The following is a 25,000-nucleotide window of genomic DNA, read 5'->3' as shown; positions in this document are numbered from 1 at the left end:
AATCGTGAAAATAGCACAATTTGGCTGCGTCATCACAAATAAAACACACACACACTGTAAAAAAAATTTGTTGGTTTTTGTTGGTTTAACTTAAAAAAAGTAAGTAACCTGGTTGCCTTAAAATTCTGAGTTTATTGAAATTAAAAATTTTAGTTGTTACAATGAAGGAAATTAGTTTAATAAATAGAAACTCAAAATATTATTGTATCTGAACCACATACGAATTTTATAAATCATGAAAATAGCACAACTTTACTCCGTCATCACAAATAAAACACACAACTACCCAATATGATTACAATTTTTTTTTATAATTTTTAACAAAGGTTGTTGAATCTCAAAAAATGTTCATTGTATTAACTCAAAATTTTAGTTTCAATGAACGCAAAATTTGAAGGCAACCAGGCAACTTTTTTTCTAAATAATTTTTACAGTGCACAATTACCCAATATGCTTATTTATTTATTTTTATGTTTTAATAATGTGGTTCAGATACAATAATATTTTGAGTTTCTTTTTATTAAACCAGTTTCCTTCATTGTATTAACTCAAATGTTGATTTTCCCAATATACTTACATAATCGTTTAATAATATTTTAATAAAGGTTGTTGAATCTCTAAAAATGTTCCTTGTATTAACTCAAAATTGTAATTCTAATGAACTCAAAATATTAAGGCAGCCAGGCAACTTGTTTTCTAAATATTTTTTTAGTGTATAAATTGCAGAAACAGCTCAAATTTGAGTATCTACCGACAGTGACACAGTTTAAAACTATAGGATAAAGGACTATTTGAGTACTAAATGCACATGAGATGTTATTGAGTGCTGCTGGGGATTATGTTGAGATGATGGTAAATTGCTAAATGTCTTCTTTTGGTTAATTGTGTGCAAATTATTATTATTATTATTATTATTATTTACTTTTTTCCTGCTGTCTTGGCCAGGACTCCATTGAAAAAGGATTTTGAATCTCAATGGGATTATTTCCTGGTAAAATAAATAAATAAATAAATAAATAAATAAATAAATAAATAAATAAATAAAAATTATTGTCTTGTTTTGGAGAAAAATAACTCAAAATGAAGAGAGTTTTTGCTTAAAATAAGCTAAATAATCTGCCAATGGGGTAAGAAAAATAATCTTGTTTCAAGATAATTTTTCTCAGATTTTGTTTAGGCGCAGTACCACACATAGCCACCGGGTGTCATTGAAATTCAATAGATTTTTTTAACACAATTTCCTGTGTCACATGCATATATCTTTGTCCAAATATCACAAATCAGTTTGCAGATATAGAACCGTGAGACGTTTCCGACGATATGTGTTTTTTCAAGATAAGAAAAGAGTTTTTATTATAAAGTAGTTAAATAAATATGAAACATGACGACGCCCCTTGGGGAGGAATAATTTAGAGAATAATTTAGAGCACCGTTTCCATGTCAACGCAAGGTCCGATTTCAAAACGGTTTTCAAAGGATGAATTTTGAGTTCGTAAGCTTTTGAAATTATATATAGTTTGTCAACATTAGATCAGGGTAAATATAGGACATAATTGTTTTAAACATGCAGTGGCAAATGGGCCCACCGGTGGGCCAGTGACGGTTAACAGGTTAAATTAATCTGCAATGTAACTCGACTTCTCCAGGTAGTTTGACATTAAAAACATGAAAGCAAATCACACACCATGTATTCTCCCTCAGAGGGCTGTAAAACTAGCTCCTGCCGGGTTGGTTAAGCATTTCCTCCTTTGCCCTTTAGGGTGCCTGCGGTTGATTGACAGCCCATTATAGATGGGATAAAGCACACAAAGCTGCCAGTGAAAACATGACAAAGGCCATTGACACGTCAGGTGATGCAGGACTCACCTCAGGCCACGAAACACACCTCCTCTCGCCCTAATCTCAGCCAGACACACACTCACTACAGCACATATACAACTTAAGCCGATTAAGAGTTAGAGCCATTACTGAGATTACATCAAGAGCCAGAAGTGAGCATGATAGAGGAAGTTCACAGGCTCGGCCAATCAGAGACTGGAAAACAGGCGGAGGAACCCGAGCCACATCTACACACCAGAGGATGCAGGACACCTTCACACTAGACACTGAGTCTATATATATATAGTGATCTACTGTCAGAGACTGGTTAAACACACAGATGGGCGTCAGGCTGTAAAATCAACACACACACAGGCGTGCACACACACACGCACATAAACACTCGCACACACACACTCTCTCACACAGATGCACAGACACACACTCACTCACTCACTCACTCACACAGGCACACACACACACACACTCACACAGGCGCACACACACACACACACACACACACACACACACACACACACACACACACACACACACACACACACACACACACACACAGTATATAGACATGTCGAAATTCTAATTTTTCCAAGCATATTTGTGACCCCGGACCATAAAACCGTAATTTCTTTTTTTATTCATCATTTGAGAGATTTCCACTGATTCGTGGTTTGTTAGGACAATATTAGGTCGAGACACAACTATCTGATTATGTGAGGGTGCAAAAAAAAATCGAAAAATTGAGAAAATCTCATTTAAAGTTGTCCAAATGAAATCCTTAGTAATGCATATTACTACTAATGATAAATTCTTGATATATTTACGGTAGGAATATCTTCATGGGTCATGATCTTAATATCCTAATGATTTTTGGCATAAAAGAAAAGTGGATAATTTTGACCCACACAATGAACTGTTGGATATCGGCACAGATATACTCGTGAGACGCAGGACTGGTAAAGGGCTCCAGGGGCACATTTGACCAATTCCAAACCTTAATAACTTGTATTAATTATGTAAATATACATTTATAAGTGGTATGTAATTTTTATCGAGGGCTGGGAAATGAAAAACGCTTATATTCAGATGTGCGTAATTACAAAGCAGGGCCAAAAAGAGGTTTAACAATGAGTGAGTGTGTTGTGAGTGTGTCTGTGTGTGTGTGTGTGTGTGTGTGTGTGTGTTCATGTTGTGAGTGTGTGTGTGTATGTATGTGTGTGTATGTATGAGACAGTGAGTGTGTCTTTGTGTGAGTGTGTGCATGTGTGTGTGAGTGAGTGTTCGTGTTGTGAGAGTGTGTGTGTGTTCATGTTGTGAATGTGTGTGTGTATGTGTGTATGAGAGAGTGAATGTGTGTGAGTGTGTGCATGTGTGTGACTGAGTGAGTGTTCGTGTTGTGAGAGTGTGTGTGTGTTCGTGTTGTAAGTGTGTATGTATGTGTGTGTGTGTGTGTGTGTGTGTGTGTGTATATGAGAGAGTGAATGTGTGTCTGCGTGTGAGTGTGTGCATGTGTGTGTGAGTGAGTGTTCGTGTTGTAAGAGTGTGTGTGTTTGTGTTGTGTGTGTGTGTGTGTGTGTGTGTGTTGTGAGAGAGTGTGTGTGCATGAGAGAGTAAATGTGTCTCTGCATGTGTGTGTGAGTGAGTGAGTGAGTGAGTGAGTGAGTGTTGTGTGTATGACAAAGTGAATGTGTGTCTGTGTGTGCATCTGTGTGTGTGAGTGAGTAAGTGTCCGTGTGTGTGTGCGTGCATGAGAGAGTGAATGTGTGTCAGTGTGAGTGTGTGTATGAGTGAGTGTGTGTGCGTGTGTGTGAATGGATGTTTGTGGATGAGCTAAAAACAAAAGGAAAGTGTGAGCAGGAACAATAGCGCGTTCAGTGGGCCGGCAGTGATGCGACTGCGCTCTTAATGCGGCTCTGGTTCTGTCGGCGCTCATTCGGTGTGATTGCATGCGATCGGGGCGACCTCTCGGGCCTTCGGAGCTGTGAGTAGGTCAGGCCCGCTCACACACTCGCTGCAAGCTTCATCAAACGCCCAGCGTGAGGCCGCTCGAGCCGGCTGAAAAATGGGCTGTCCGGGGGAAGCGAGGGGCCACAACACAAACTCCACCCAGAACCGGCCCTGAAATATGAAGCACTGCGGAGGATCATGAGCAGTGGTGGAAACTGAGCATACCCGAGCAGAAGTTCTGTTACTTGTCTAATAATGTCATTTAAGTAGAGTAAAAGTACCTGTCCTAAATACTACTCAAAGTAGGAGTAAAAAGCAGCCCTTTTAAAAGTACTCAATTTAAATAAACCGTTTTAAGTTTAAAGAGATCGTTCCAGTGGACAAATATCCTTGATTTTTTTTAAATGAAACATTTGCAAAAATATCACAGCGCTCGACATTAACGCTTGTCCGGGACAAGTGGATTTTTTGAAGGGACAGTGAAAGAGAATTTTACTTGCCCGACGGACAAGAGCCGGATTAAAACAAAAAATAACTAGCGAATCACCAAAATGCAAGAATGATTGTGCATTAATTAAGGCCCCGTTCGCACTGCAGGCACAAGTGGCCCAAATCAGATTTTTTTTGGGGGTCAAGTGACCAGGTCAGACTTCTTCAGAGGTAGTGTGAACACTCAAATCTAGCCCAGATATGATTTTTTTCAAATCAGATTTAGACCACATACATATGTAGTCCCGAATCAGACCCAGATCAGATTTTTTCCAATGCAGCCGCAGTGTGAACAACCAAGGCGGATTTGATGCGGATTTGATGCGTCTTTTACATCAATCTATGTCGACATTTGTCACAATTATGCACCGGCGAGTTAGCCTTAGACACAACAGACACAGACAGTAACATTAAAAACTTGACTAGATATGGAGAACAGCGATGGAGCGAGTCAGTGGAGGGAGAGGGAGGTGTTAGACCTAATTAGTACATGCGGAGATACTTCAATTCAAGCTAAACTAGAAGGATCCTACCGTTACCGCTCCGTTTTTGAAAAAATAGCACACGAAATGAAAGAACAGGAAGACAGAAGAACGTGGCTTCAGTGCCAAAGGAAGGTGACAAAAGGCCAACATAACCAATTTTGCTTTCTTTACTTTCGTTCTTCTCCTCTTCAGCACCTGCTCATTAATGTTATGGCTTCCATTACACAAAATGTTTTAAATAAAAGCAAAAATGCTTATTTCCTCTATAACCTCCCGAACTTTTGTGCAGCAGCGTGCTGTGTCTGATGTCACTGATATTGTTCTTTTGCACATGCGGGTTAGTTTGAAACCTCAAACAGTTCACACCGGAAACAGATATAGGCCACATTTTAAAAGGTAATGTGAACAGCCAAACAAAAAATCAGATCTGAGCAAAAAAATCAGAAATGAGCATTAAGACTTGCGGTGTGAACAGGGGCCTTAGTGTAAGGCAGGATCGATAGTGGATGATAATATATGATGAACTGACGATAATAAGGTGGCGCTGTTGACTCTCGTGCAGCCTCTCGAGAAGAAATTACAACACTAGAGCGTTTTCCTGAATACCATCACGACTGAAAATGACACTGATTTCATATGACAGCTCTATAAACAACTAATAAACATTCACTTATCATCACTTGCATTTTAGATGCAATATTGAGTGTTTTGTTCTATTTTAGCAGTGAAAATCGTTCATTTGCAGAACCGTAACGCGTCTCACAGCAACAAGTGTGTTACTGAACGATTCAGTGTTTGAATGAATTGTTTGAATGAACGACTCAATGACTCACTCATTAAGACGGCCACCTGCTGCCACCTACTGGAGGTTTAGTTTCATGCTTAAACATTTCTTTCCAACATTTCTTTTTTGTCTATTCAAAACTACAAATCTCTAAACATTATTTAACGCAGTTATTATTTTTCAGTGTAAATTAATTCATTTGATTTTGATTGTCACAACCTGATTGGTCGGCTTATATGACGTAGGCGCTACTCCTCCCACACATTTTGTCAAACACCCAACAAAGCAATTGTCAAAAGGTGCGTCCTAATCGGGAATGGTGTGCTATGACTTTTATAAGGGATCGGGGGTGCGGGGTTCGCCCCAGGGACGAAAAAGTAGCGAAAACGTCCCATCGAGAAAGCATTACGAAAACTTTGAGCACTCATAGCGCCAAACGATGAATTCAAAAACACTCGTCACTTATACGAAAGTTGAAGATCCTGATAGGATCTCTCAGCACACACATCTCAAAGGGGTGTAAGTTGTACCCCTGGGGTGCTAGAGCTCCCCAAAAATTGAAAATTTTCCCATAGACTTATAATGGGGAGGGTCGTCCCATCAAACGCATGCGTTTCTCATTCAATGGTAAATCCCATAGGGATTTTGTACTGAGCATAGCTCAGGCTCACAGACTCACAGAGACAAGGGGGTGGGCCCAATCTACTCAGACAACCAATCACTATCTCAGGATCATGATGATGCTATTAAGCCACGCCCTAGCAACCGTTTTACGGATGCGCTAGTGTAAAACTGCTCATACGTTGGAAATCGATGAGGTTTTAGCTGTTCGTTGGAACGATGGGGCACGTAAAGTTTGACTAATCTACCGTAAACATTTTCGGGTTGTTTTTCTTTTGAAAAGCGCGCGTACCTAATAACCGCAGCCTTACCGACGGTTCTTTTTTGGAAATATCCCATACCGTTTAGCAGCCGGTGAACATTTTTCCCTTTAGTTTGTTGACCGTAAACGATGCGGCATTCGGAAGCGAAATCTGCCAGACACATGATCTCGAACTCTCGGGTTCAAGGCCTTGCTCTATATTTATCGATGATCCCTGACATCCAGACGTCCTCTGAATCGGGATCTTTATTTAGTAGGGCGCTAATCGGGAGACTCATCTTAAGCGCGTCATCGTCGGTCGGTACGAACATGACGCTTCGCGAACACTTCTTTAACGGTAAGCTGCATGTTTGCTACCGCAAGCACCAAATATAAGCGCCGTGGCAAAACTCGGGGCCCTGTGGCATTTGTGATGTAAAAAAACCAACCAACATGTCTGTATGATGTTGCTTTTCTAGCAACAGATCCCATAGACTTCCATTGAAATAGATCAAAGTTATATCTCTGGATAGGAGTGTCATAGAAACATGAGGGTGGGTTTGATTGACTCAGGGCATCAACAGCCAATCACAAATCACCTTCAACACCTCCTAGCCACGCCCTAGCAACCATTATCGAGCACCCTATGGGATTTACCATTGAATGACAAACGCATGCGTTTGATGGGACGTTTGTCCTCTAACGTTAACGTTACTCATTCTGGATACACCGATCTTTCCGCGTTGTCCGATCAGCTGACTATGCGTCGCATCTTGTGACATCACGTCCTGTTTTTGGTCCGTGTTGCGTTCATGAGTGAGTGAGTGTGTGAGTGAGTGAGTGAGTGAGTGTGTGAGTGTGTGAGTGAGTGAGTGAGTGAGTGAGTGAGTGAGTGAGTGAGTGAGTGAGTGAGTGAGTGAGTGACTGACTGAGTGAGTAAGTGAGTGTGTGTGTGAGTGTGTGAAGAGCCAGGTTTGCTTTTTGTGCGTTTTTTCTAGCATTTCCAAGACATGCTCGTCGGACCAAATATTGATGAGGCTCTTCCTCGTTGCTCTACGTTTGCCCTTTAACGTTAACGTTACTCATTCTGGATACACCGATCTTTCCGTGTCGTCCAATCAGCTGACTATGCGTCACATCTTGTGACATCACGTCCTGTTTTTGGTTTGTTTACATGTCTTTGGTGCGTGTTGAGTTCATATATCAGTCGAACCGCACCAGAGTTGGTTTGGAAGCGGATCAAGACTCGTCTCTTTAGCGCTCTCTGTCCGCTTGTTTGGTGCGCTCCAGGGTTCGGATGGCGTTCACATATGTTCAATGTTCAAATGAACCGCACTAACCGAGCAATTGCACCAGGGTTCGTTTTAATCCAAACAAACATGACAAGTGTGAACGCACTCTAAAACACCATTCAGCACCAAAAAGGACCCATTAAACTTTCCTTTCGTTTACAGTATAGAGATTTCTCCTCCACTTGAGCCTGTGCTCCTTAGGGGAGATATTTTTAACAATGTTTCTGAAAGAGTCTCTTCTGCGTTTATTTGACCAAAAATACAGTAAAAATAGTGATATAGTTTTACAATGTAAATCATCTGTTCTCTGTGTGAATATATAGTAAAGTGTGATTTATTCCTGTGATCATAATCATCATTACTCCAGTCTTCAGAGTCACATGATCCTTCACTAATCATTCTCAGATGAGGATCTGAAACATAATAATTTTTTATAATAATAATTTCTTACATTTATATAGCGCTTTTCTATAGACACTTTACATATGGAAGAGGGGAAACATACATGATTATTATCAGTGTTGAAATCTGTTCATATTTTTGTGGAAACTGATGCATTTTATTTTCATAATTATTTGATGAATAGAAAATCCGGTATTTGAAATAGAAATGATAAATGTCTTTCCTGTCACTTTTAATCAGTTTAATGCATCCGTGCCAAATACAATTACTAATTCATTTTAAAACAAAGCTTTTGTTGGTAGTGTACATCCAGCGCATCTTCTGACGTCTTGATGCGATGTCCTTAATGGCTGAATAATGAGGTAAATGACATTATTGTTGGGGTGAACTATCAGTTTAAATGTTTTATTGCTGTAAAAATACATTTAACCCTCAGACACACAAAAGGTTCAGTTAACGTGTACGTGCATGAGGAAAACGCAAGCGGTTCTGATTCTGTGTGGATTTACGGCCAGACGTCTCTGTCGCTCACACACTGCTGGGAAATCTGTGAGACAACCGCAAAATTCACAACTCGAGTGAAGAGCGAAGGACCAGGCGGTGAAAAAAAAGGACAAAAAAGCGGGCAATGGCACGGCAACTTGAGTTACACTGGCGGCTGAAGGATGAGCCGTGAGCAATGCTGACCCTTCACCGCTGGGACATTTCAGCAGGAGAGTTTCTGTCGCTCGTTTTTGAGAGTTTGGTCACGGAATCTGGGAAAGACATTCCAGTTCCTCCGAGCCGACAGCTGCACAGGTGGGAGAGCCAATCGGATCGCACCATCCTTCAGCTTTTAACACCGGCCGCTCACAGACACACACACACACACTGCCCCTAAACTTACCCATCACAGGAAACATTCTGCATTTTTACTGTCTCAAAAAAACTCCTCCTCTATGATTTATAAGCCTTTTTAAAAAAAGTGGGGACATGGGTAATGTCCTCATATTTCACCCTCTCCTGTAATACCTGTGTCATACCCATGGCATTATACACATTTGGGTCCTCATATGTCACAAAAACATGCCCACACACACACACACACACACACACACACACACACACACACACACACACACACACACACACACACACACACACACACACACACACACACACACACACACACACACACACACACACACACACACACACACACACACACACACACACACACACACAAATTACTGATCTAAGGTAAATAAGGGAAAAATAGATCTCACCATACTTCCACAGTTGCTTGATTACAGTAAGAATTAAAAGCATTTTTTGTATTACAAGAGTAAAGATAAGCAAGTTAATGATATGTAATTAAAAATACACTCAAAATTCTTGTTTTACTTTGTCAACATTCTGTGTTATAGCTATATTTTTCATTTTACTTAAAGTTTTGGTACTGTTGTTGCTTGTTTGTGTGTGTGTGTGTGTGTGTATATACACACACACACACACACACACACACACACACACACACACACACACACACACACACACACACACACACACACACACACACACACACACACACACACACATTTATATAGATATACACACAAACACACACACACACACACACACACACACACATTTATATAGATACACACACACACACACACACACACACACATTTATATAGATATAGATATACACACACACACACACACACACACACACACACACACACACACACACACACACACACACACACACACACACACACACACACACACATTTATATAGATATATGCACACTCACACACATTTAATTTGACAATCAGTTAACTATAACCCTGTTTTGGATATCTCTTATCACTCCTAAATCAGAAAATATTTATTTTCTTTTTTACCATGTTTTAAATAAAAAATGTTATACAGTAAATCAGGAGAATTACACAATATGGACAAACCCCTCAGTAAAATCCGTCAGGATGTAGTTATGACTAAATGTGTAAATTTTGGTGTATGTCAGTGATACTGAAGTGGATAAAAAAACTCTATAAAGGTATTTATTAATACAACAGTTAAAGTGTAGTCTGGATGTTTTCTTCCACTGGTCTGAAGTGTGTGAAATGCCAAACGGTCTCAGATTTGACCCGTGCCTTAAAACCAAACCCTAAAGCATTCCAGCTCCAGCCTGAGCGTCTGATTGTTCTGATTGCTGAGAGTTTCTTCAGGTCTCATGGTGTCCTGCTTTCAGGCTCCCAGCATCCCAACCGTGAGCCATTGGGGAGCGAGAGAAAGACCGTCCTCATGAATATGCAAATCCAGCACAATGCACCGCCACGGAGCATGAGACAATCAGCCGCGCTTTGAAGTCCCTCACCGGGAATGCTGGGTAACTTCTCAAGAGGACTAAGAAAGCGTCACAGCAAGAATAATCAGTCCTCTCGCTCTTTCAGAAAGAGGTGCAAGAACAAGAGCGCTAAACTATGGAAGAATTGGACATTTCAAATGTCCTCATATTTAAAATGCTTAAAAACATACTAAATTATGTTTTTTTGAGAAAGTAAAAATGCAGAATGTTTCCTGTGATGGGTAGGTTTAGGGGCAGTGTGTGTGTGTGTGTGTGTGTGTGTGTGTGTGTGTGTGTGTGTGTGTGTGTGTGTGTGTGTGTGTGTGTGTGTGTGGGTGTTTGATGGGTAGGTTTGGGGACAGTGTAAGGGGATAGAAAATACAGTTTGTACAGTATAAAAACCATTACGCCTATGGAGAGTCCCTGTAAACCACATAGACCAACATGTGTGTGTGTGTGTGTGTCTGTTTGCTCAGCTGTGTTTGGGTTCTTACACACACAGGCTACTGAGGAATTAGCAGGTAAATATCTGAGTTTGTAATCCAAAGGATGCCAGTTCAAACCTAAGACCTAACTAGCTCAGACTCATTCCAGGACAAGCGGAGGAGACCGGCTCTCTAATAAGAACACATAACTCAAAATCTGAGAGACACTCTCTTATTCACTTACAAACACACACTCACTAACACACTCACTCTCTTATTCACTTACAAACACACACTCACTAACACACTCACTCTCTTATTCACTTACAAACACACACTCACTAACACACTCACTCTCTTATTCACTTACAAACACACACTCACTCTCTTATTCACTTACAAACACACACTCACTAACACACTCACTCTCTTATTCACTTACAAACACACACTCACTAACACACTCACTCTCTTATTCACTTACAAACACACACTCACTCTCTTATTCACTTACAAACACACACTCACTAACACACTCACACTCTTATTCACTTACAAACACACACTCACTAACACACTCACTCTCTTATTCACTTACAAACACACACTCACTAACACACTCACTCTCTTATTCACTTACAAACACAAACTCACTAACACACTCACTCTCTTATTCACTTACAAACACACACTCACTAACACACTCACTCTCTTATTCACTTACAAACACACACTCACTAACACACTCACTCTCTTATTCACTTACAAACACACACTCACTAACACACTCACTCTCTTATTCACTTACAAACACAAACTCACTAACACACTCACTCTCTTATTCACTTACAAACACACACTCACTAACACACTCACTCTCTTATTCACTTACAAACACACACTCACTAACACACTCACTCTCTTATTCACTTACAAACACAAACTCACTAACACACTCACTCTCTTATTCACTTACAAACACACACTCACTAACACACTCACTCTCTTATTCACTTACAAACACACACTCACTAACACACTCACTCTCTTATTCACTTACAAACACACACTCACTAACACACTCACTTTCTTATTCACTTACAAACACACACTCACTAACACACTCACTCTCTTATTCACTTACAAACACAAACTCACTAACACACTCACTCTCTCATTCACTTACAAACACAAACTCACTAACACACTCACACTCTTATTCACTTACAAACACACACTCACTCTCTTATTCACTTACAAACACACACTCACTAACACACTCACACTCTTATTCACTTACAAACACAAACACACTAACACTCACTCTCTTATTCACTTACAAACACACACTCACTAACACACTCACACTCTTATTCACTTACAAACACAAACACACTAACACTCACTCTCTTATTCACTTACAAACACACACTCACTAACACACTCAGTCTCTTATTCACTTACAAACACAAACTCACTAACACACTCACTCTCTCATTCACTTACAAACACAAACTCACTAACACACTCGCTCTCTTATTCACTTACAAACACACACTCACTAACACACTCACACTCTTATTCACTTACAAACACACACTCACTCTCTTATTCACTTACAAACACACACTCACTAACACACTCACTCTCTTATTCACTTACAAACACAAACACACTAACACACTCACTCTCTTATTCACTTACAAACACACACTCACTAACACACTCACTCTCTCATTCACTTACAAACACAAACTCACTAACACACTCACACTCTTATTCACTTACAAACACACACTCACTCTCTTATTCACTTACAAACACAAACTCACTAACACACTCACTCTCTTATTCACTTACAAACACACACTCACACTCTTATTCACTTACAAACACACACTCACTCTCTTATTCACTTACAAACACACACTCACTAACACACTCACACTCTTATTCACTTACAAACACAAACACACTAACACACTCACTCTCTTATTCACTTACAAACACACACTCACTAACACACTCACTCTCTTATTCACTTACAAACACAAACTCACTAACACACTCACTCTCTCATTCACTTACAAACACACACTCACACTCTTATTCACTTACAAACACACACTCACTCTCTTATTCACTTACAAACACAAACTCACTAACACACTCACTCTCTTATTCACTTACAAACACACACTCACACTCTTATTCACTTACAAACACACACTCACTCTCTTATTCACTTACAAACACACACTCACTAACACACTCACACTCTTATTCACTTACAAACACAAACACACTAACACACTCACTCTCTTATTCACTTACAAACACACACTCACTAACACACTCACTCTCTTATTCACTTACAAACACAAACTCACTAACACACTCACTCTCTCATTCACTTACAAACACACACTCACACTCTTATTCACTTACAAACACACACTCACTCTCTTATTCACTTACAAACACACACTCACTAACACACTCACTCTCTTATTCACTTACAAACACACACTCACTAACACACTCACTCTCTTATTCACTTACAAACACACACTCACTCTCTTATTCACTTACAAACACACACTCACTAAAACACTCACTCTCTTATTCACTTACAAACACACACTCACTAACACACTCACTCTCTTATTCACTTACAAACACACACTCACTAACACACTCACTCTCTCATTCACTTACAAACACACTCACTAACACACTCGCTCTCTTATTCACTTACAAACACACACTCACTAACACACTCACTCTCTTATTCACTTACAAACACAAACTTACTAACACACTCACTCTCTCATTTACTTACAAACACACACTCATTCTCTTATTCACTTACAAACACACACTCACTCTCTTATTCACTTACAAACACACACTCACTAACACACTCACTCTTATTCACTTACAAACACACACTCACTAACACACTCACTCTCTTATTCACTTACAAACACACACTCACTAACACACTCACTCTCTTATTCACTTACAAACACAAACTCACTAACACACTCACTCTCTCATTCATTTACAAACACACACTCACACTCTTATTCACTTACAAACACACACTCACTCTCTTATTCACTTACAAACACACACTCACTAACACACTCACTCTCTTATTCAATTACAAACACACACTCACTCTCTCATTCACTTACAAACACACTCACTAACACACTCGCTCTCTTATTCACTTACAAACACACACTCACAAACACACTCACTCTCTTATTCACTTACAAACACAAACTCACTAACACACTCACACTCTCATTCTCTTACAAACACACACTCACTAACACACTCACTCTCTTATTCACTTACAAACACACACTCACTAACACACTCACTCTCTTATTCACTTACAAACACAAACACACTAACACACTCACTCTCTTATTCACTTACAAACACACACTCACTAACACACTCACTCTCTTATTCACTTACAAACACACACTCACTAACACACTCGCTTTCTTATTCACTTACAAACACACACTCACTAACACACTCACTCTCTTATTCACTTACAAACACAAACTCACTAACACACTCACTCTCTCATTCACTTACAAACACACACTCACTAACACACTCACTCTCTTATTCACTTACAAACACACACTCACTAACACACTCACTCTCTTATTCACTTACAAACACACACTCACTAACACACTCACTCTCTCATTCACTTACAAACACACACTCACTAACACACTCGCTCTCTTATTCACTTACAAACACACACTCACACTCTTATTCACTTACAAACACACACTAACTCTCTCATTCACTTACAAACACAAACTCACTAACACACTCACTCTTATTCACTTACAAACACACACTCACTAACACACTCACTCTCTTATTCACTTACAAACACACACTCACTAACACACTCACTCTTATTCACTTACAAACACACACTCACTAACACACTCACTCTCTTATTCACTTACAAACACACACTCACTAACACACTCACTCTCTTATTCACTTACAAACACACACTCACTAACACACTCACTCTTATTCACTTACAAACACACACTCACTAACACACTCACTCTCTTATTCACTTACAAACACAAACTCACTAACACACTCACTCTCTTATTCACTTACAAACACACACTCACACTCTTATTCACTTACAAACACAAACTCACTAACACACTCACTCTCTCATTCACTTACAAACACACACTCACACTCTTATTCACTTACAAACACAAACTCACTAACACACTCACTCTCTTATTCACTTACAAACACAAACTCACTAACACACTCACTCTCTTATTCACTTACAAACACAAACACAAACACACTAACACACTAACTCTCTTATTCACTTAAAAACACAAACTTACTAACACACTCACTCTCTTATTCACTTACAAACACAAACTCACTAACACACTCACTCTCTTATTCACTTACAAACACAAACACACTAACACACTAACTCTCTTATTCACTTACAAACACAAACTCACTAACACACTCACTCTCTTATTCACTTACAAACACACACTCACTAACACACTCACTCTCTTATTCACTTACAAACACACACTCACTCTCTTATTCACTTACAAACACACACTCACTAACACACTCGCTCTCTTATTCACTTACAAACACACACTCACTAACACACTCACTCTCTTATTCACTTACAAACACACACTCACTAACACACTCACTCTCTTATTCACTTACAAACACACACTCACTAACACACTCGCTCTCTTATTCACTTACAAACACACACTCACTAACACACTCACTCTCTCATTCACTTACAAACACAAACACACTAACACACTCACTCTCTTATTCACTTACAAACACACACTCACTAACACACTCACTCTCTTAATCACTTACAGACACACACTCACTCTCTTATTCACTTACAAACACACTCACTCTCTTATTGACTTACAAACACACACTCACTCTCTCATTCACTTACAAACACACACTCACTAACACACTCACTCTCTCATTCACTTACAAACACACACACACACACACACACACACACACACACACACACACACACACACACACACTAAAACTCACTCTCTCAATCACTTACAAACACCACAAAAACACCTCTTAAACGGATAAAAACACAACGTTATGCAGAAGACAGACACTTTCTGTGAGCAGACGTCCTGACTCAGCAACAGGATAAAAACAACGTTTATATGAGGGTGGATGGAAACCACAGGCCCTAAAGAGACGCGTCTGACACCTCCACCCACAGCTCAACACTTTCCTCTTTATTCGGCACAGTCTAAAAACGGTGCTATACAGTACGAAAAGTGGTTCTTTGGCTTGTAATAGAGCAACCACTTTAAGTGCTGTATAGCACCAAATCTTGGTTCTTCAGTGGTTCTTCAGTGGCTGTTCAGCGGTTCTTCACCAGTTCTTTGGGATGACTGGTGCTATATAGCACCGTTCCATATACAGAACCTGTTAAGCCCCTGTATGGTTCTTCAGCGGTTCTTCAGCGGTTCTTTGGGGTAGTAAATGTGCTATATAGCACCACTGCCGTACAAGCCCCTTTAAAGGTTCTTTAGACACCAAAGAACTACTGTTAACGCCGTTTAGCACCATTTTTGAGGAAGAAATGAAATGTGATATGGCACCTCTAATGGGTTCTACATAGCACCATTTAAACAAAGGTGCTGTAGAGCCCCTTTAAAGATATGGTGCTATTTGGCACCAAAAGTGGTTCCCCTATGATTACAAGCCAAGAACCACATTTAGTGCCAAATAGCACCTGTTTTTTTAGAGTGCACTTCTGACCAACCAGGCTCCTCTTATATTCACTGATCAATAATAGTTTCAGTTACAGATACCTAAACCTTTTCCTCTCGCTCCAGAGTCTGTATGGCAATACAGTTTGACAAAAGCAATAAGCCATTTATACTGTCTATTAATGTTTTAGCTCATCTAATCTGAACTGGAGTGTGTTGTATAATGTGCCGTTTCTTTGAGTCCGTATGGCAGCAGTGTGAAGTTTCTACAGCTTTGATTCTTGAAATGCTACTTAACAGTGCATGAGAATTATGACACCGTTTGTATATCACAATGACATCACTGCAGTTGGTTAGATTTTAAAAAGTCATGCAAGTAAAGGGGAAAATTAGTCCATGATTTATACACCCAATTAAGTCATCCTAGGTGTGCATGCTATTCTTCTTTCAGACAAACACAATTAGAGTTATATTAAAACATGTCCTGGCTAATCCATGATCCATCATCAAGGCCGAAAACAGCACAGATGCACTTTTATGATGGACAGATGCACTTTTATGATGGACAGATGCACTTTTATGATGGACAGATGCACTTTTATGATGATGGATGCACTTTTATGATGGACAGATGCACTTTTATAATGGACAGATGCACTTTTATGATGGACAGATGCACTTTTATGATGGATAGATGCACTTTTATGATGGATAGATGCACTTTTATAATGGATAGATGCACTTTTATAATGGATAGATGCACTTTTATGATGGATAGATGCACTTTTATGATGGATAGATACACTTTTATGATGGATAGATGCACTTTTATGATGGATAGATGCACTTTTATAATGGATAGATGCACTTTTATAATGGATAGATGCACTTTTATAATGGATAGATGCACTTTTATGATGGATAGATGCACTTTTATGATGGATAGATACACTTTTATAATGGATAGATGCACTTTTATGATGGATAGATGCACTTTTATAATGGATAGATGCACTTTTATGATGGATAGATGCACTTTTATGATGGATAGATGCACTTGACTTTAATGATGGATAGATGCACTTTTATGATGGATAGATGCACTTTTATGATGGACAGATGCACTTTTATGATGGATAGATGCACTTTTATGATGGATAGATGCACTTTTATGGGCTAATTTCCATTTTGGGGTGAACTATTCCTTTAAAAGTGAAGCTGAACCGTCAAAGCTGAGGGTGTTTAAAGCCTCTGGTCTGTTTTCTGAACACTGATGACAGTAAAACAGAAACACGCGTGTTTACGACTCCAGTAAAACAATATTACACACAGAATCATTGGAGCACTTGAGCTGCTGTTTAACACGCACACACATACACACACACACACACACACACACTTTCAGCGCTGTCATCAGTAATCCATCAAATCTGCCTCTGAAAACAGTGATTTGTTCTGTGGTGCGTCCAGAACAGGGTTTGTTTAGAGATCGGGATTCTGTGTGTGTGTGTGTGTGTGTGTGTGTGTGTGTGTGTGTGTGCATGCATTCATTGAGTAATAATGCAGTGCTCTGGAGTCTCTTTATATCAGAGATACCACCAACACCAATATTTCAAAACTTCAGTTTTTTTGTTTATCTAAACACAGAAAATTGTACAGTACGTGCATTACTGTAAATGTGATGCTGGTTTGTTTTTGGTTTGTTTTTTCAAATGTGATGCTGTGGTCATGTTGTGCACTGATCTTCACATGAACTGAACCCACAGCATTCCTCCAGCGTTTTCTTCCCATTATTAATGTGCGAAAACACGCGGCCAACCTGCCAAACTCACAGGAGCGTTTAATGAAGGGATTGTTGGTAAGTGTCTGAGCACAATGGAACCCAAAAGCTCTAATTAAGACAGTCCAACAAAGCCGGACCGACACCAGGGGTCACGACCCCGACCCATAAACCCTCACTGACCCCCACACCTGCCTGATTACATTAGACACACTGTGTTTGTGTGTGTGTGTGTGTGTGTGTGTGTGTGTGTGTGTGTGTGTGTGTGTGTGTGTGTGTGTGTGTGTGTGTGTGTGTGTATGTGTGTGTTCACAGCATTTCGTTCTGTTCTATTCCTTCCTTTCCACTACAAAATATATATTGTAATATTAAACTATAAAGAAAACCTTAAACTTAATTTATTTTAGATACAAAAGCAACATATCTAAGTTTCATTTGGATGAACTTGATGTTCTAAAATAAAAATAATATGGAAAAATATTAATAATTTAAAATATGATTATATTATATGTATGTGTGTGTGTGTGTGTGTGTATTATATATATATATATTTTAAATGTGTTAAAAATATCAATTTAATAAATAAATTATATATAATTAAAAATAATATATGATAATTGAAAAAAGATTCATATAAATACACACACACACACACACACACACACACATATATATATATATATATATTACACACACACACAATTATATTTAGTATTAATATTTTTAATAATTTATTTTTTCCATATTATGTTTAATTTAATATTTTTTATATATTCATTTGTTCATATAAAACTCCAAACTCCAAAAATGTACATAACGCAGGTACATGAATGAGAGAGAGTCCTTTGAAATGAATCAAAACTAAATTCATAACGTGAAGCTGCCATAAGCGCCTCTATGACCCCCAAGATGATAATACACACACACATATATATATATATATATACGTAACTAAAAGTAACTTCCCAACAGCATCTCCTGAAGTCTAAACCGGTTGTGTGCATGAAGAAGTGTACAGCCGTTCAGTCCTCAGGCTCGGAGAGAGGGTGGAAATCATCCACTTGATATTTACTCAAATAACACTAGATCGGACTTCGGCGAAAAATGAATGATCATAATAAAGGTGTGGACCCAGCGCTGCTGCAACGGGATTGGCTGATTGTGGATGAAAGGGCGGGGTCGAGAGTTCATGCACCAGCGTTCATATTCACACTGTAGAGATAAAGCCATTAGACTAACGAGGCTCTGAGCAAACGATGGTGCCACCTGCCTTCACTAGCCAATTAAAATCTCTCAAACCGAGCCGGCCCACGCTCTAAAAAATGACTTGTTGAATTTACTTCAAAAATATGTGTCAAGTGGTTGCACACAAAGCAATTTTTACAGAACAAAAGACATTGAAGTAAAGCTGACACAATTTCTTTGAGTAAACACAAACCATTTGAATTTGTCACTGTTACATACACTGCAAAAACATTTTGTTGGTTTAAATAAAAAAAGTAAGTAACCTGGTTACCTTAAAATGTTGAGTTTATTGAAATAAACAATTTGAGTTGATACAATGAAGGAAATTGGTTTAATAAATCTGAACCACATAAAATTATTATTATTATTTTTTTAAAGGGGGGGGGGGGTGAAATGCTGTTTCCTGCATACTGAGCTTTTTCCACTGACTTGGATTCCCATCCTAAACATAGACAAAGTTTCAAAAACTAATGTTGGACGTTTGATGGAGTATTTCTGTGTTAAAAATACTCCTTCCGGTTTCTCACAAGTTTCTGAGAGTTTTTTTCGAGTATGGGTCGGCTTGACGTTAATAGAGCGGAAGGTCCTTGTATGGGCCGTACGGGCTCTTCTCCCGGTAGGGTGCGCGCGCGTGACTAGAGCGAGAGAGCAAACACACGCCCATAAACACTGCTCTCACTGCTGTCACAGGACTTCACCAAATCAACAGTCACCAAAGAAGTGTGTTTTTGACGGAGCGGTCCCAGCGATAAAGGTTCGGTCCTGCTTTGGAAGCAGGCGGTGAGTTAAACTGCTTCATGTTGTCTGTTGTTGGCTATCGTCGCGTGAGTAAACATCAGTAAACGACACGATCATATATAGTTAAAACCGTTTTGCTTGCTACTGCTAAGGTTTAGTCGCATACAATAGTCCATAAACCGAATCATGTCCTCATAAACTGCGAGTAAACACACACAAATGTTGACAGGCCACTAAATACAGTCCATACCACAGAGACGGACGTCCTGCTGCTGCTGCTTCTCCTGTCCAGTTTATTTCAGCCTCCAGATCTGAATCTGATTGATAGCTATGGTTTATTAGTGTAACATTTTCTTCTCCACGCTTGAGGACGTCAGCTTTCAGACGCTCTCGTGCAATAGCGCCACACGCTCGTGATTCTTTAGCTCCGCCCACACGCTACGCCTCGTGATTCTTTAGCTCCGCCCACACGCTACGCCTCGTGATTCTTTAGCTCCGCCCACACGATACGCCTCGTGATTCTTTAGCTCCGCCCACACAATACACCTTAGGCTTGTTCGACTTCCCCTAGCGATGCGCAGACCGATCGGCGGCTGACTTGAAGCAGTGCATGCCGGTTAGAAATTTTGTCTGACTTGAGACAGCGCCGACGGCACGTGACTGTGACGTATGTCAACAAAATACCGCGAGAACGATTCGAGAGCAGCCGCTGATGCAGCCGCTGCAGATTCTCAAGGGTGGCTGCAGGAGGCTGCTCGTGCTCTGATGACGACACAGCTGATCCACGATTGGCCGGATTCACCGCATGACAACGACCACGTGTGTTTCGTGTTTATTCTAAAACCTTATGTTACACTAATGCTCACAAATCATTTATTTATAACAGTAAAACCTCTTTTCATGTAGTCGCAACGTTATATTGTCATGTTTATCAAACTAAAACTGATAAAAACCATTGACAACACTTCATTGACAGTGTATGTTTATATGTTGAACTTTAATCTTGTCCAAATAGACGCTTTATTAAACAGTACATAAAGTATTGGATGAAAATATCATTTGAAACATCTGTGTATTTGAGAAATGCTGCATTTATTTAACTTCAGCTGTGATAAAGTTTGCAAACGCAGTGCAAGCGTCACCACGAGAAGCAGAAAGTGTCCGACTTCACGTCTCCGTTTGCAGCTCCTCCCCGACTGCACTCGGCTACTCTCGCCGATCGCATCCAGCCAGCCGCAGCCGATGTCGAACACACCTATTGTGATTCTTTAGCTCCGCCCACACAATACACCTCGTGATTCTTTAGCTCCGCCCACACGATAAGCCTCGTGATTCTTTAGCTCCGCCCACACAATAAGCCTCGTGATTCTTTAGCTCCGCCCACACGATAAGCCTCGTGAATCTTTAGCTCCGCCCACACAATAAGCCTTGTGATTCTTTAGCTCCGCCCACACGATAAGCCTCGTGAATCTTTAGCTCCGCCCACACAATAAGCCTTGTGATTCTTTAGCTCCGCCCACACAATAAGCCTCGTGACTCTTTAGCTCCGCCCACACAATAAGCCTCGTGATTCTTTAGCTCCGCCCACACAATAAGCCTTGTGACTCTTTAGCTCCGCCCACACAATAAGCCTTGTGATTCTTTAGCTCCGCCCACACGATACTTTTTGGAAATATGAAGGATGCAATACTACTCTATAGGTACTCAAGATTGACATGAGATTGACTGAAACTGAGTGCTTCACCCCCCCTTTAATTACCAATATTGTCCGAACCACATAAAAAAAGTGTGATAAATCGTGAAAATGGCACAATTTGGCTGCTTCATCACAAATGAAACACACACAATTACCCAATATGCTTACAAAATCTTTTAATAATACGTTAATAAAGGTTATCGATTCTCAAAATATGTTCATTGTATTAACTCAAATTTTTAATTTCAATTAACTCAAAATTTTAAGGCAACGAGGTTACTTTTTTTTTAAATAATTTTTTACAGTGTAATATTTATATGTGCCGTTTTATAAATGATGTTATGTTAAATTTATAAAAGTTTATTATGTAAGTTGAACCTTTTTATCAAAACTTTTAAATAACAACAACCCAGTGAATGGACCCATTCAAACAACCCAATTTCTGGGTTTGTCCATTTTCAACCCAACTTGGGTTGTTATTAACCCAGCATTTTTTAGAGTGCAGTTGTGTCGGTCAGTTCTGTCCAATCAATCAAATCCACGAGTCTTCAAAAGGCTGAAGAATACTGAGGGAAAAATTAAATAAATTATCAAATATCATAAAAAATATACTTTTTATATATATATATATATATATATATATATATATATATATATATATATATATATATAATTTAATTAATTAATTTTTCATTATATACTATATCATTTTTATTGTTTGTCCATTTTATTTTAGAATATGTTTTATTCATATCATATTTAAATGTATTTTATTTTTTAAATTAAACAAACTTGTATTTTTTATTTTATACATTTTTGTGTATTTTAATATTAATCATTTATTTATATAACATATATACTATTTATATATTTAATTTTTTATATTTATTTTGTTATTATATTATTTAATTATAATATACTTTCCATTATTTATTGTCCTTTTTGTTTGAGTGTATAACGTCTTTCTTTGATGGCAAAATCATTGTGCTTTTAACATAATTATATAATCAAAACACCTTTTCAAATATATCACCAATAAAATATTTTGGTAACACTTTAATTTAGGGTTCAATTCTCACTATTAACAAGTTGCTCATTATTATTCATATTACTAGGATATTGTCTGTTTGTTATCTTATAAAGCTCATATTAATGCCTTATTCTGCATGAGCTTATTCTACATCCCTTAATCCGACCCAATACCTAAACTTAAATACTACAAAAACTACCTTACTAACTATTAATAAGCAGTAAAGGAGATTATTGATGCACGTATAGTCGTAGTTAACAGTGAGTGTGTTCCTTATATTAAAGTGTCTGATTGTGTGTCACGTGATCAACTGTCAGAGGGTGTGTGTCCGTGTGCGTTCGTTCTGCTCAGGCATGTCGCATGTGCGTTCTGCTGTCAGCACACACACACACACACACACACACACACACACACACACACACACACACACACACACACACACACACACAATCAGCCGACAGCAGGTGTACGAGCATCAGACACGCTCCGAAAGACAAATATAGAGCGGAGTCTGTCCTCCTGAGCGCCAGTGTCACGAGAGGAGCGCAGAAGAGCTTCACACACACACACACACACACACACACACACACACACACACACACACACACACACACACACACAGAGACAGAGAGACAAGCAGCTGCGTGTAAGCCATATACATATAAAGCCTCATATATATATATATTATTGAATTTATACTTTATATATGTATATATTTGTTCATGTATGTGTGTATGTAAATATATAATATTTTTTATTATATTGTTATTTTATTTTAATTATGTACTTTTATTTTATGTTGCTATATATAATTAACATATTACATATAATAATACATATTTTATATATATATATAAAAATACTGTAGCCTATTATCTATTTATTTTTAAATAAAATAACTACATATTATATGTAAATATATATATAGATAGTAAGACGAAATACATTTTATGTAATTTTATATTATTTAATTATGTGTGTGTGTGTGTGTGTGTGTGTGTGTGTGTGTGTGTGTGTGTGTGTGTGTGTGTGTGTGTGTGTGTGTGTGTGATCGTTCTCTTCACTCTCAGAAAAAAAGGTACAGTGCTGTCACTGGGGCGGTACCCTAAGGTACAAAAGTAAAAAGGTACATCTTTGTACCTTACTTACCACTAAATGGTATTTAATAGTACTTTTAAAGGTACATATCAGTTCTTTAAAAGTGCGTATTAGTACCTTTTCAGTTTTGTACCTTAGGGTACCGCCCCAGTGACAGCACTGTACCTTTTTTTCTGACAGTGTTCATGTCATTATATTTTGTGATATTATTGTTTTATACGTACACATTTCATTTTCCATTATATATTTTTTATATTATCATAATATTATTTTATTATAAAGATATGTATGGTGTATGTATAAAAATATGCATATTTAAGTGTATATTTGATCATATAGCAGGGTTTCAGGGAACAAAGCTTCTCTCAGGTTTCTCAGACGGGCTGGCGAGCCATTCATCACAATCCTCACAGCAGATTTACAGTCTCACCTGTGTGTGTCTGTCTGTGTGTGGGTGTGTGGGTGTGTGGGTGTGTGTGTGTGGGGGGGGGGGGGGGCATGTTTTTGTGACATATGAGGACACAAATGTGTATAATGCCATGGGTATGACACAGGTATTACAGGAGAGGGTGAAATATGAGGACATTACCCATGGCCCCACTTTACAAAAGGCTTATAAATCACACAGGAGGAGTTTTTATGAGAAAGTAAAAATGCAGAATGTTTCCTGTGATGGGTAGGTTTAGGGGCTGTGTGTGTGTGTGTGTGTGTGTGTGTGTGTGTGTGTGTGT

At 38.8% G+C, this 25,000-nt stretch overlaps 1 protein-coding gene across 3 annotated transcripts in view; it reads right to left on the bottom strand.

Moving 5' to 3' along the window:
* The window catches only part of bmpr1bb (bone morphogenetic protein receptor, type IBb), a 126,667-nt gene that overhangs the window by 47,830 nt on the left and 53,837 nt on the right, over positions 1-25,000 (bottom strand). The window lies entirely within an intron of this gene.

This window comes from Pseudorasbora parva, chromosome 23 (genome assembly GCF_024679245.1).
Source record: "Pseudorasbora parva isolate DD20220531a chromosome 23, ASM2467924v1, whole genome shotgun sequence".
NCBI lineage: Eukaryota > Metazoa > Chordata > Actinopteri > Cypriniformes > Gobionidae > Pseudorasbora > Pseudorasbora parva.
This window is presented reverse-complemented; position numbering and strand designations above follow the sequence as displayed.